Source organism: Eutrigla gurnardus, assembly GCF_963514095.1.
Source record: "Eutrigla gurnardus genome assembly, chromosome: 13".
Classification (NCBI taxonomy): Eukaryota; Metazoa; Chordata; class Actinopteri; order Perciformes; family Triglidae; genus Eutrigla; species Eutrigla gurnardus.
The window spans coordinates 6,183,994-6,199,362 of NC_139936.1; the positions used below are offsets into that span (position 1 = coordinate 6,183,994).

The window sequence follows — 15,369 nt, forward strand, 5'->3', positions numbered from 1 at the left end:
AGCATAATATAAATATGACTCTTTGAGAAATCATCATGGCATTTTAATGAGCTGTCCAGCTATTAAGGCATGTCTCAAAGTCTCACATTCCTGTCCATTAAAGTTGATGAACTAACAAGACAAGTTTGTTCAGTGGACAGCTGTACGTGGGTATCGACCAAACCCGGATTACCGAATAGCACGCCACAATACAAGCTCATCCATCAGGGCCAGTTATGACCTTGTGTGTTAGTGGGTGTGGTGTGAACGGCACACTGCAAATATCTTTTAGGCTGTTTGCGTTGATGCACTATGCTGGTGGAGACGAGCAATTCATCCCCATGTCCACCCAGCCCTGTGGCAGCCGCTAAGCATTCTGGGAGAGAGTCTCACCACGGGGGATGAAGAGTCTAAAACCCACTCCAGCCTGCTGCCACAGACAGACCAGCTCTCTGACGAAGCAAGCAGCTCCTGTAGACATGCTGTAAAAATAGATCTTCTATTTGAAACAACCTGAAATAGGGGAGGGGGGCAAAGCAGAAAAACTGTCACAGCTGACTGAGAGACGTGCAGACATAGAGATGCAAACCAGAACTAGGTCAAACAACACACGTACACACACGTATCTTTTTTCTTTATAATATCATTATGACTGGCACCTGTAACCTGTAACATTTTGGGGCTACTTGGGAACAGAGGAACTAAACTCATTGAGCAGCTCCTTACATTTCTTTCCCCATTTTAGAGTGTTTTAATTTGGGGCAAACCATGTTGAAATATTTGTAGTAGTTAATAAGAGTTACATTCAATTTTTTTTTTTTTTTTACATATGGACAACACAATATTGCAGGTGGAACAGGCTAACAAGAAAAAGGTGTGTAAATGGTTTCATCATGGTGATTATGATCACTGGAATGTGGAGTGACTCGACTGGCCTTATGACTTGGAACGCCTCAGCCGGTCTGCAAACATGCAGCCATGACACAAATGGCCTGACGACAGTGTAGTGGTTTGGCTCTGCGTTATAGTTAGGCCACGCCAAACCACCCACCGCCAAAGCTTTGGTGCATCATTAGGCTCTACCATGGAAAACCATGCTAACATGTCATGGCAGCACCACCCACCCTTCCTGGTGATGTGGGCGTCTGATTTTGGGGAAATGTCAACAAACACGACTGACTAACTTAAAATGCAAATCTTCTCATGAATAATTTGATTGGCTCAAATCATCAAAGAGTCATTTTAGAGGTTGGTTTATCTGATATTATGCAGTTTAAGTTGTTATTTAACACTAAGATAAATAACAGGAAGTGAATACAGGGTTAATTGGACAGTGACCATTTTCGGTGTTGTCCATTATACAACAGCGATTAGTTTGTCCATCCTGACACACACACACACACACACACACACACACACACACACACAGGCCTTGCATATCCCCAGTAACGTCATTTAGAAGGCATGGATAGGCAACGGGACTTAAGTGCATTAGATTAGAGTAAAATAAACATGATCAGACCCTGCCATCTGCACCGGGATAGCATGGTTGCCTAGCACCGGGCACTGTTTGGATTGCGTGACGACACTGATGTGCTGACATTGGAGTGTGTGTGTGTGTGTGTGTGTGTGTGTGTGTGTGTGTGTTAATTTGTGTGCATGGCCATATGTGCGGATTGCATTCAAATAATGATGGATTCATTTTCTAGAAAGTATCCCAAATAAAGTCAGTCTGTTCTCAGATTTGAATCAGTGTGTGTGTATGTTTTTGTGCACATGTATGAGCTTTATTTTTGCTGGATATTTACAGTATTATAATAAAAATGTCATTCTCTCAATAAGTTTATCATCAAATGATAAATGTAATTGTGAGACACAAAACTAGACTGGCATGCTTTGTGTTGTTTTATTCCACTCAGGGGAAATATGAAATAATACAACATTTACATTTACATTTAGGTCATTTAGCAGACACTTTTGTCCAAAGCGACTTACAATAAGTACATTTGTCGAAAGAAGGAAACAAAGAAACCACAACATATTATTGCCGATAAAGTAAGATACAACAGATCACTTGCTTGGTTGATTTTTATCTGCTTTATGAAACTGATCAAATTTGGTAGCTTTTAATTCCCACTTACTTTTTGCCTCGCACATAAACACCCCTCTCATTACTTCTAGTGTGTGTGGGTGAGAGAGTTATCGAGTCTCAAAATAGAGTCACGGCAATAATAACAGCAATATCCTGGCAACCGTATCATTGCGCTCCGTCAGTGAGACTGCTAATAGGGTTAATATGAAGGGGATTAATGGGCGTCTTCAGGCCTCCACCCGAATTTGAAATAGATAAACATTTCAATCAAAACACGTGTGTTCCTCTGTTCAGTGTTAGGTGTGTGTGTGTGTGTGTGTGTGTGTGTGTTTGTCAGACGGGAGAGAAATGCAGGCTTTATGAGTGGGCCAACTTGGCATTCACCTCAGTGCACACACACCATTCCACAGCCGTGGAGAAAGCCCAGGCAAACTAACATTGCAGACACGTCATACAGAGGTTATCTGGTGCATATAAGACAGATACGGAACACATTTATTGATTCAAATGTGTTCATTTTAATCGTCTCAGTGTCTGTTGTAAGGGGAAAATGTACATAGTGACTTTTTTATTATGCTGGTAAAACAAAAAGTAAACTGGTTGATTTGTAACCTTTCCATAACAGCGCCGTCAAAGAGGGCAGTTTAATATAACACCTGCTGTGTTCCAACAGAGGGTCTTCAGTTCAGCTCTGGTGTGTGTGTGTGTATGTGTGTGTGTGTGTGTGTGTGTGTGTGTGTTCAGTGGTTGGATGAGAATCCATTAACCCTTGTGTGGTATTCATATTTCTGTTACACAGCCAGTGTTGGCAGATCTGGTGCCACCATCACATTATTAACTCTTTAAATCAATACAGCCGGAGATACAGCCAACCCCAACCCTAACTCTAACCCCAACCTTAACCCTAACTCTAACCCAAATCCGCAAAATATTACTCGTAAACTGGTTTTCTTGCGTAACTCACTTGATATGAACTTAAACCTTCCATGACTGAGATAAAAATTACTCCTTTGAGTGTGCACCATGTAGCTCTAGGGCTGAGAAAGAGACCAGGTGTGAGGTTTATCTCTGATTTCAATTATATTGAACTTTTGTACTTTGCTTAATCTGCCTATTAATCATTCACTAATGCTCAAATTGTCAATTTCTTTTTGGAAAAGCTGGAGGATTATAACTGTTTTGATATGAAACAGCAAAACTCTGAAAGCAGAGATCTGTGTCATGCACACTTAAAAAGCACAACACTGGGCAGGGGATGCAGCGGCTGAGTAACTCCTGTCTTTTTTGTTGTGTTTCATCTCAACTTAGTCGCCCACCTGTCCCCTTCCACCCATCTGGCATCCTGCCTCCCGGGCCGGGACGCAGTCAGGTAAATGGAGCAGAAGTACAAACACAGCAATCTGTTCGTTTGTCCTGAGAAAGCTGTTGGACCTGGGCGAAAAACGCAGTGACCCACATACCCTTCCATTAAGGCCAGTCGCTCCATCTAAGCATGCCTCCGTGGATGGAAGGAGGGGGAAAGAGAGAGAAGTTTGGCTATGAGGAGAAGAGAGACGTGACAGACGTCATGTACTTGGAAGACCTTAAGACGCCCTCGCTTTGGCCTTGACTCACTGGTGTGTAAATCCTTAAAGACAAACACACATTAACTCTGTATGCAAAGGAGACTTGAGGGCCCAGACAGACTTTACAACCTTACAACATGATCTGTGGGTGTGTTCCTGTGTGTTGTCATGAGAGCAATGAGGATGACAACGATTTTAACAGCTCACGAATATAAAAGCCCTCTGGAAAGAAAGAAAGAAAGAAAGAAAGAAAGAAGGGAAAAGAAAGATGGGAAGAAAAAAAGAGAGATCAGAGTTTGTCTGGAAAACACAACCAAAGGATGTCAGGGTAGAGGTAGCTATGCTCGTCCCTGTTTCCATGGCGACCCGAATGTGCTGTCGGTGCAGTGACGCCGGTTGGGAGTATTGCGTTGAGGCCGTGCTGACATGAGCCACACGTGCCAATGCCCAGCACAGCACGGAGCATACGCCAACGTCTATTCATAGCACCTAAGTGACACTCGGGAGACAGCCCAGAGTGAGAGGAGCCGAGGAGGCCAGGTGCCCAAAACTGGGTGGGTTCTGGCCCAGGACTGGATGGCACCCTTTGATGGAAGTGAATGGATGCACGGTGAGATTGAGGGGTGAAATCATGGTCGGGGGTTATGTCATCCTTTCTCTGATCTCCGTCCACACGGACAAAGTGACATCTGGCCTCTCAGTCGCCACAAAGAATTACACAAATCCCTGTTTATTTGGTATTTAGACATATGCACAATGTGCGTGGGCAACGTTCCCACAAATAAGATTCCAAATTGGATTCCCACTTGCAAACTGCCAATTCCTGGAAGATCAGATTAGGGACCTGTGGTTGATGAATATTTAGAAATCCCACCATTTCCTGTCTCTGCAGACTCTTTGGGGGAGAGATGGCTTTTCTGTCTCTGACTCAAAGTCCTCACTATTTCATTTGAGTCATATTTCCTGTTTTTGTAATTGAAAAAGATGTTTACATGACCTTGTCTTTTATCCTATAAAATCTGATTTTGAATCGAAATTAAATTAGATGACATCATATGCATGGCTGCATATGATGCCAATTTACCTTCACACAACACTGCTCAGAATTTGGTACAGTTGGCAAGTGGGCTGGAAACACCAAGTCAGTGCCTCCTTTGTGAGCGATTGTTCAAGCTCAATTGGTACTTTTGTAACGTTGCTTTGTCTGTGAGATCAGGCAGAAGAATAGCAGAGGCTCTGAGGCGAAGAGAGGCCCATTGTGGTCAGTCTGCGCCCAAGTTAGATGTCATTGTGGTGCTTTCGACGGCCGGTGTCAAAGGCCATTGTGGCTCCTAACAGGCCACACTGCAGGTACAGAGTTGCTGAGTGAAATCGATCCGAGCGGGGGGACAAAGATCGCCGTTTTTTCTGGTGTGTGTGAGTTTTTTATTGTTTGTTTATGTGCTTGTATGTGTGCGAGTCTGCTGTGTGCTGTGTTTGTTTGTTGAAATCCAGCCGACGCAGGCCTTTCACATCCCCGTGGGATCAGCAGTTGGCCCCCCTCAGGAGAGAGACCCACAGAGAGATGGGCGAACTGTGTGGACGCCACCATTATGCCCCTATTGTGCCCACGCGGCTGCATCAATAGCGCTGCAGCAGGGGCCGCTGGCAGCCGAAAAACTGCTGCACAAGACACTTTGAGATAAAGGTTCGCTACACCTATGTGCGGCACGAAGAAGAGACGGGACAAAGAGCCTGATGAGAGCAGGGACGTGGATGGACTAAACAGACACAGTCATGACTCCACAGTGAAAACACTGAAACAAAGCGTGCAGAATAGAAACCAGGCATACTTGTTGTTTAGCATTGCTCATCCCAATGGCTACTCCATCACCCATGTACAGTATATTGATGCGTGTTCGTCTGTGTTCATGTGCGATGACTCTGCTGGACACAGCTCGAGGACGGTTGCCTAGGACCTGCATTCAGGCTGAGACAGGAGCAAGTCTGGGCAGGTCGCTTCATTCCCTTCACAGGACGGTGGCTGTTTGGGATGCTTGGCTGAGCGGGAGTCTTAGCTATCTGTGAGAGACTGGGGGGGGGGGGGGGGGGGGGCTCTCAAAGCCCCGGCCAAGATTCAAGACAGTCCACATGCACACACAGAGAACATCGTTTTGTGAAAGTAGAGTAAACATGTCGACAGTGCTGTTTTTTTCTTGTTTTTGTTGTTTTGTACATGGACGTCCTGCCCCTGTTTGTTTAACTCACTGCTTCGCCGGATGGCAGCCACGCTTCTGTCAGTCTGCCCCAGGTCAGCTGTGGCTACTATGGTAGTTTACCACCACCGACTATGTGTGAATGAATGGAACCTGGAACCCTGTCAGACCGCTTTGAGTGTCTTGAAAAGTGCCATACAAATCCAATCCATTATTATTACTATTATTATTTACTTAAGCATCCACCCAAATAGCTTCAAAATGGACTGGGTGGGTAAGGATAAACGAAAAGTGTCACAATTATGCAACCTTGCACAAACAGGCAGGTTCTGCAGGTGGACATGATGAGGTCAGCAGTGTGAGCAACTGAACAGGAAGACCTGTCTTTAAGCTCTCACGGGACCATCTACCTATTTGTTGATATCAAAGTATATGCAGTGTCACATACTAACATGCATAAGGCAGCAACTAGCAATTATCATGTTTGTGAAGTCATCATTGTAATCTGTGAAAGCTTTATTGTAGGCAACTGGGCTTGATTTAGGTTTTCGATTACGTTTCGCTTCTGATCCACGAGGCTTTTTCGGTTCTCTTAGTCTTATGATTATTTTCATAGTGTATTGATTCATTTTTCCGGAGCATGAAATGTCAGATGGCTATCACAGTTTACTCCAAAGCATGAGGGACCGTCTTCAAATGTCTTGTTTTCTCCAGCAAACAGTGCAAATCTTTCATTAACCAAGAAAACAAGCAGATGTTCACATTTTAAGAAAAGTCATAGTGCATAATATGTGATACAATGCCATTTACACATAGTAGTACATTAATGCACATAACCCACACTTTTAGACTATATATAGTTTACACTGTTTCTCACCAATAACACAAGTATCAAGTTTTCATCCTTGTAAAAAAATGACTATTGGATTTCTTAAGATGACATAAATAGCTATAAATGTGCTATACAACTTAAGAAGATTCACAAATATGACGCTTTTGAGACAGGAGTCCTCAAAAGAATATCATCATGATATAATTCCCTACGTCCCTATCGGAATATGATGCAGATCGCAATCTCTCTACTTTATGAATGGATGGATGGGTGTGGCGCTGGTGACTAGCAATGAGGCTGTCGTCACTGCGCTCGTTGATAGGCGCTGGCGTGCTGGAGTGGGTGAAGGCTGGTCTTGAGTGAAACATAACTGGGCTCCGCCAGCGCTTAGGAGGGACAACGGGGAGAAGGAGAGGGGAGGAGAGAGAGAGAGAGAGAGAGAGAGAGAGAGAGAGAGAGAGAGAGAGAGAGAGAGAGAGAGAGAGAGAGAGAGATACCGCAGCGTCACCCCACTCCCCAGCGAGGACCAAACTTCTGGCGAGATATTTGGTGAGACGGGAGGATAAAAAGATGGGTGCGGTAGAAGAAAACGGGAAACTGACTTTTATTGTAGGATGTTGTCTTTTAACAGATCAATAGAAATCATCAGACGAACGCGATGATTGAATGCGCGCGAGCCTATACAATAAACCGTGGATGAATCCCTCGTGCGTCTGCGTAAAGTCAGAGTCGAATCACTAGTTAATGAGTCATCCGGCCACGTCGAGCAGCACAAAACAGACAGACAAAAGAAAGTGGAGGTGAGGGTCCCCTCCTCCATGTGCTCCCTCCTCGTAGGTGTGACGGGAACAACAAAGGGACGTGGAACAAACTCGCATCAGGACCACAGGCGCGGACGCACACCAGCCCAGACAGACGGCGCGCACATAGCGGGGGCCCGACAACAACAGCACGTCTGCTGCTTTTTTTATGTGTGTGTGTGTTGTTGTTGCAATATGCAGCAGCAGTCTCCTTGTAATTACATTCCTCCCGGCGTCTCTCGGCTGCAACAGTCGGGAGCATTTTTCTTCTGGCAGATCTTCACGAGTATTTAGAGAAAACGAAGCGTTTGAGTCCGGAGACGGAGCAAGTGTTAAAAAAACGATTCCACAAAAACGTGTGAGTTTGTGGATTAGATGGTGTCGCCCGGAGGAATGATCTCTAAAGTGATCGCATGTGTTTGTGCTTTTTTTTCTTCAGTTTAATGGGGAGACGCGAGAGAGACGAGCGCTTCCCAGAATAAAGTGGAAGAGGGAGCAGCAGAGCAGCGGAGAGGTGTGAAGTGAAAGTGGACGGAGAGAAGTGACTCCAGAGATCTAATAGCACTACAAAGGTAGGATTGTTAACACACAAAACCCTCGTAAAGTGCATGCTCTCGGTCTACGTGTGGACAGATAGGCGGTTGCATAACGGTTCAGTCCGGGTTGTTCACAGCTGTGCACGTCTGGACGAACTTCAGGACGAGCTCATTTTGAACTTATTTTCCAGATAGTAAATGTTGAAGTTGTGGGGGCTGAGACCTCCCCAAAAAAGTGCATCTTAAAGTTGGACTGTCATGGCAAAGTAAAGTTTGCTTAATACTAAAGCGTGTTAAATTAATTTGGGTGTGTCACTTTAAGTCTAAGACGGATATCTGCACCACATTGATAAAAGCACTGTGACATCTGCTCTAAAGGGGCAGTTTGTGTTCGTGTCACATTGTATAGATACTGAGATAATCTCTAACACCTTGACAGCATATGAGGTGTGGAGTCTCCCCAGTGGCTGCTGTGGTGGACCTACTTTATATGCTTTATATACGCAGGAGAGGGAACTTGGTATCTCTGATAACAGTCATAACAGCATGATCAGTTAACAGCGTGCCCACGAGAGTCAAATATCTCCTATTTTTGTGTTCCTTCCCCTTCATTTTTCCTACACTGTAAGCATAGAACAGATGGTGTTGGGGGGGGGGGGGGGGGGGGGGGGGTTCACACAGTTGACATCAGTTCCTCCGCTCGGTCCCACTCCTCTGTGTTTTTCTATCAACTGTGGAATTTGAACCATTCTTCCTTTGGGGTGAGGCCCATCCCTCGCGTCTGCCCCTGCTCAGAGGAGTAGGTTGTCTCCAGAGGAGTTTGTGAGTGTGTGTGTGTGTGTGTGTGTGTGTGTGTGTGTGTGTGTGTGTGTGTGTGTGTATGGGTAACTGGGGCTTTCCAGTAGAGTTGCACACCAAACATTCCTGGCTGCTGGATGGCCGTCTAGTGGGCCAAATCCACACAGCTGGGAGTCGCATAAGAAGCTGTGTCTTTGTGTGAATTAAGCAATATCACGAGCGCACACAGAGACACACACACACACACACACACACACACACACATAGAGTCTGCTTCGAGCCCACACCTGTATGCAGGGATTTAGAGACAAAGGCAATCACACATAGGGAAAAAAAAACCTAAACAGAGACTCACAGTCACCATACAACAGTGTCTTCTTTTCTTACCAGCACCACATGATGTTTGTCCTCTTAAGTAAGTTTTGGAGAGTTTTTTTTTGGGAGGGGGGGCTGAGAGAGAGAGACAGAGAGAAAGAAAGAGAGAAGCAAGTGATTGTGTTGGTGATGGCAACTGTACAATTTGTTTCTCTCTCATTGGCCGCCTCGCTGGTTGTTTTTTAAACAGGGTGTCAGTGAGCAGAATGTGTATGAGAGAGCAGAAAGCAGAGCAGAACAGCGAGGGGGGGGGGGGGGTGCATAGGCCCTGTGTGCTGGGAGAAGAGAGGTGAAGGAGAAATGGTTTGAAAATAAATAAGAGAGAAACAGACCTGTGGAAACGAGAACTAATGGAGGAAAAAGGAGCGCGGATCCTGAGGAAGAGGGACGCAAAGGGGTTTTGGCTGAGGAGAAACTAGAGCAGAGAGAGAGAGAGAGAGAGAGAGAGAGTGCATGACCGTAAACATACTAGATCTGAAGCCAAAACCGCACATCCTTACTCACTTCCTCTTCTCAGTTTTAAGCAAACGTTTTAAATAGAAACACGATTTAAACGAGTTAAAAAAGAGTTAGCCTTCCTCCTTCTTGAAGAAAAAAAACACTGTTAGCTACTTGGGGGCAAAAAAACAAACTGCAATCTTACACAACCGATTCAATATGTAAAACTCCTTTCAACATCTGTCGTAACTTCCCCTAATGGGGTAATCCACTGTCACTAGGACTCTCTCTCTACTGTGTGTGTGTGTGTGTGTGTGTGTGTGTGTGTGTGATCAGTTTTGTAGGACTCGGCAGCTGGTCTAAATTCCAGCGAACTAACAAAATGTCATCATTAGTTTTGGCCACTAAACAGTAAAAAACAACGTTAATACTGCAACACCTATATATACAGTACATACTCCTGATTTCATGCACGCAGGAAGCAAAATAGGAGCTCCTGTGTGAAGGAATGGGCTGTTTGTGTGTGTGTGAGAGACGTGGACAGGACGGTGTGGCGTCGCCAGCGATGACAGGACAGGGTTGGAGCAAGAGGGTGAGAGGAGATAAGAGAGCCAGTTCATTAACAGGGAGGCTGTCTTTTTCCGGTCATGGCCGCTCAGACAGCTCCAGCCTGGGCCGAGGCCAGGGTCTGACATGGGGCCGTGTCTAGAGATCCAAGATGGCTGCACTGATAGAGGAGGTTGCACAATCTCACTGTTGACAGAATATGGGGAAAGACTTCTGGGTCAAAGGTTTTTTTTTTTTATGCAGCATTTTTGGTACCATCAGTGCTTTTGGATTTGAGTCAATCAACAACAAAAAAACCACACAATTTTGCTTCTTTATGTCAAAATAGGTTTAGTGGTTGTTTTCTGTGCATCGTCACCTGTAGGGAAGTCTGCCTGCTCACATGTTCAACACTGTGAAGCTTCAAAACGACAGATAACCACAGGTCTGAGATAGGAACGCGCCAGGTTCAGGGTCAGGTAGCGTTCCAGCGTTTAAAGAAAACGGCGGGCGGATCGACCGGGGCTTTGAGGTTTTCGCATAGAAAATCCCATTTGCCAATATGCACGCTTTTAATCATTAATAGCATCCAAATGTTTCTGCTGGGTTTTGTTTCCCCTCCTTAACTCACACACACACACAAGCAGCACATTACATATGAATATCTCTTCCTTCAGATGTCGGTTTCATTTCACCAAATCTAGCTTCCTGCGTACATGCGTGTGCGTCTGAATCTCAGAGAGACAGCATGTTATGCCACAGACACCAAGAGAGAACAGCTTGGTTGCTTGGCTGTAGCTCCTCTCTATTTATGCTCATGTTTGTATTGGTGTGTTTACGTCTGTGTGCGACAAACACATCTTCCCGTGCATCTGCGTGTCATCACGCATGCATATTTCTGTATGTTTGCATCGCTGTGTGCTATTCGATCCCGGGGTGTCTCTTTCTTTGGCATCTGCTCGTCTCGTTTGTGGCGGAAAGCCGATCCCCTTTGGGTGAATTGGTTCCGAAGTCATATGACTGAAAATATGCCAACTAGGTGTTCAAGTGTGTATGTGTGTGTGTGTGGCAATCTCAGATTGAATTTCACACCATAGGAGGTTGTCTACAGGACTAAGGACACTGATCTACACACTAAACACTTCCCATGCCTGTGTGGGTCCAAACAGCCACATACGTCTGTTGTTCACACACAAATCTCAAGCGTCTCTCATTTTCAATGCCTGCGAGCATCGGCTGGCTGTCTCTTTCCCTTCCTGTTTATTCTCACATCTCCTCTGCTCCACCTGCCTTCCTTTCATTATTCCAGTATTACGAAAAACCCCAATTAGCACCCGCAGCAGCATCAGTGATGAGCTCGGGTGGGAGAGGGAGCACAGCTCCGTTTTGTTGTGTGTCCATGAGAGAGAGAGAGACAGAGAGAGAGAGGGAGAGAGTGTTGCTGCTGCATGTTTAACATCACGTATGCCCTCATGTCATTTCAGCGCTGATTGCTGATGTTAATTGGACACTTATGCGACGGAGGACAATGGTTAGGTGGTGTCCTTACGTTTTCCGTGACATTTTGCTGCTGCTTTGACAGTTAGTCACCTTCATTCAAAGCATCTAATTTCTCTGTATGCTCTCGTCACGCAATTTCCTTGTTACGGCGCTCCCTACTCTGCCTTTCTCACCTGCATCCAAACAACATCCAACACACCTAAAGGTCACATGTCAGACACACTCACACCAATACATACACGCTGACTCACACAGAGAACCACATGAACCCACATTTGCTAAACACCTTCTCACACACACACACAACACACAGTGACACATGCAATATGCTCCCTGCCCGTCTACGTGCCTCCATCTCCTCTTTAGTTAGAGCTGGAGGCTTTTAACTAATCTGGAGTGCGAGAAACGCCCAAGGGTGCCATTCCTGCTAATCAGGGTCGGACCAGTTTGAATGTTGGCCAAGGTACTCATAAAAACCACAGGATTAGCATCTGTAATTTGTGTGTGTGTGTGTGTGTGTGTGTGGGATTGTACATATCCGCAGGTTAAGGTGTTTCCCTTCAAATCTATTTTTATACATATGCATTGTTGCCTTTGCGCTGGTAATCTCCCACACGCCATTTGATCTGCCCGATTTTTGCAGTTTCAGGAGGCTGATGCAACCTGACTGACACTCTTCTTCTCAGTCTCTCACACACACATGTACACACACACACACACACACACACACCAGAATGGATGAATCAGATTTACTAAATGAGAGTAGCGACTTGCAGATGAGTGCTCTGTCATCATCCCAGTCAGTGTTTGTCTGACTCCAGTCTCTGTGGTTTTCTCCACATGAAGATCTGAAACTGAATCACCATAAATGATGTGGTTTGGTGAGCCATTTACAGTTTGGATTTATTTTATTTATTGCATACTTCGGGATCCCTTAATTAAAACAAACTTAGAGAATTTTATTTCTTTTTTCTTTTTTTATAAATGAGAGTACAATGGAAATGAGTTATACAATCTCACACATACAGTATAAATCATAAAGATTGGCAATAAATAATCACCCTCTTTGTTTCTCTCTCTCTGCCTCTACCTCTCTCATTTCAACATTAATATTTAATCAATATTATCAATATCATCCCGATTGAATATCACGTGCCACTTAATACGGATGCACTTCTCAATGCAGGTCATGCTATGCAGAAATATCGACTTCCTGAGTGTTGTTATGCTCCATTATGTCTGCTGGGGCTTTCTGTTAAATTGCTTTTTAACTTCCACCTTTGCCGCAATGATCAATAAAACAGGAGGAGCATACTGTTTATCTAAAAGCAATGGATAAAAGCCAAACGGAATTGCACAGCACATTTTGAGATAAGCATATGTAATATTTTGTTTATCTCGGTGCGTCTCATCCCGACGTTCCAGTGAGCTCTCTTCACAAGTGGTTTGGATTAGCTGGGATCAACAGTAATGCACCATCTAAAAGAGCTTCCACCCGAGTGCCCCCTTGCCCTTACTCCAGTGATTAAAGCCCTGGTGGCAGGTTTGCTGCAGCCTGGCGAATGAATGATATGTGGTCACACTATTGTATGCTGGCTGTATCACAAGGCCTCGGCGCGGCAGTGCGGAAATAACCAGACACCAGTATAGATTTTTCCATCACACTATTTTAGGTGATCACTTGTGTGTGAGCGTGTGTGTGTGTGTGTGTGTGTGTGTGTGTGTGTGCGTGCATGTGCCGTCTTGTTTAACAATATTCCCCGCAATCGGAGATCTGGCATTTTTGACAGATTCAAGTATATGTAGGATATTGCATTCCACTGTTGTCAGGTGACAATTGCATCTCTATATTTGGTGATCCAGCTGAAGGATCACATGGCTCCTCTGCTGCTTGGGGGTTTATAAAAAAAAAACACTTCATACTTTCTCAAATCCCTATTGGATGGAATCAAAACTGCATTTCCATTGAGATTCATGCTGCTTTCCTCTGCCTGTTATTGGGTTTGAGTGCAATACAACTTGTGGAACTTAAAACGAACGGAACGGATCAACAACGTGTGGACTATTTGAAGTAAACACAACAAAAGGACCTTCCTGTTATGCCTCAGCTCTCTGTAATGTGGTTTATTTGTCCGTCTGTGTCTCAGTTTGTCTGTGATTTGTGCTCTTTAGACTCCCTCCCTTTCAATTTCCTCCTCTCTATTTCTGTATCCGTGAGCAACAGTGTGTTTAAAATAGAGGCAGACTGCTGGTTTTTAGTTATGTTGAAAAAGACAAAACAAATAAAACATATCTGGCAACGTACAGCATAGGTCTGTACGGATATGCTGTATATTTTATGAACCAGTAGCTGATCACAGCAGTGTAAGTGTATCATTCACACTGTAGCTTTCAAGGCCTCTGGTTCTATTTTTACTCTCTTAATTCTGCTTCATTTCTTGTGAATGACTGGACAATTGTGTCTTCCTAAGCCACTAAATGTTATTCAAAATAAAATTTAAAAAGTAATTTCCTCTTCAGTTGAACTGGTCTCAACTATGCGACTCGTGATGAGTTGTGTCAGGTAGACCTTGCTTCATTTTACCAGGTCATGGGTCAAACCTCTGCTCTACAGCTCTTTGCACCGTGTGCCGGGTTGACGCACTGACTGTGTGCACTGTGATCTCGGCTTCTCTGTGCCAGACTGAAGACCGGTGGTGTTTGGCTTGGCTTCAGTCTCTGTTTGATCAGGCTGTTTCTGGAATACTGTGCAGAGGCCAAATGCATCTCTCCTCACAACGTTACCATTTTTCCTTTCCTCCCGCCCCTCCTCCTGCTTTCTGTCACATTGGTCAGGACTATGCACCGTTTTATTCCATTTCATACAGTTTTAAAGTATTATAAATCCAGCGATATGTATGTAAAAGCATTATCAGATGATTTCAACTCAACAACCAAATAAGATTTTTTTTTTGTCTGCACTGGATGACTGAGAGCTCCATTTGGCCTCCCTCACCTTTTCCTGTTTGTTGTCTGATCTCAACCGCAGTCCAAAGTCTACTTCCTCACCGGAGTGTGAGAGTGTCTGTCGACCTGTTTGAGGTTCAGAGAGGTTACCAAAATTCCCAACATGACCACAGGTAGCAGTCAGTTGTCAACACATAGTCCTAGCTTGCATGCGATGTTGGAAAAACGTCAGAGCAGATGATAAATTACAGTACATTACCAGTACCATCCATTGATCTGCCATTGAGGGGGCGGGTCAATAATGCTTTTGAAGCTACCTTATAGTACAGTGCTCTAGAGCAGGATGTTAGTTGTAATCATACCGGAAACAGATTTAAGGAAGCTGCTGCTTGCTGGGTCGGTTGAGTCTCACATAGAGGAACTATGTATTTGTGTTGGTTGGTGGAATATTCCTGCACATACATGGTCAAAGGTTCGTGGTGAAGATTAGTAGCACATTGTTTTTTGAGAAACACCAGGCTATTGTTCCGGTATCTTCAATGTCTTTAATAAAAGAGAATGGGGTTTTATTCAGTACATTTCTAACTGGCATTCAAGTGTTATTCAGAATATTAATCACAGAATAAGAATAATCTATGTCACTGTGGTGAATGTCACAATAGGCTACACTAAAGAGGTAGGATACAAAAATGCACCTACACCTTTCTTTTACATATGTTATAAAGTATATCCCATCCATTCACCTCCATTTAATCTCCATTTTAACA

The 15,369-nt window shown here is 44.4% G+C and overlaps 1 protein-coding gene across 2 annotated transcripts in view; it reads left to right on the top strand.

Annotated features, from left to right (window-relative positions):
* Positions 1-7,194: 7,194 nt before the first annotated feature.
* The window catches only part of rhobtb4 (Rho related BTB domain containing 4), a 36,330-nt gene continuing 28,155 nt past the window's right edge, over positions 7,195-15,369 (top strand). Inside the window, exons 1-2 of one of the 2 annotated variants that reach the window (XM_084024960.1) lie at positions 7,195-7,212; positions 7,903-8,035. The gene's annotated coding sequence lies outside the window, so the exon portion shown is untranslated. Of the gene's footprint in view, positions 7,213-7,802; positions 7,820-7,902; positions 8,036-15,369 lie in introns of those variants that run through there. The other variant, XM_084024961.1, reaches the window with a different exon arrangement.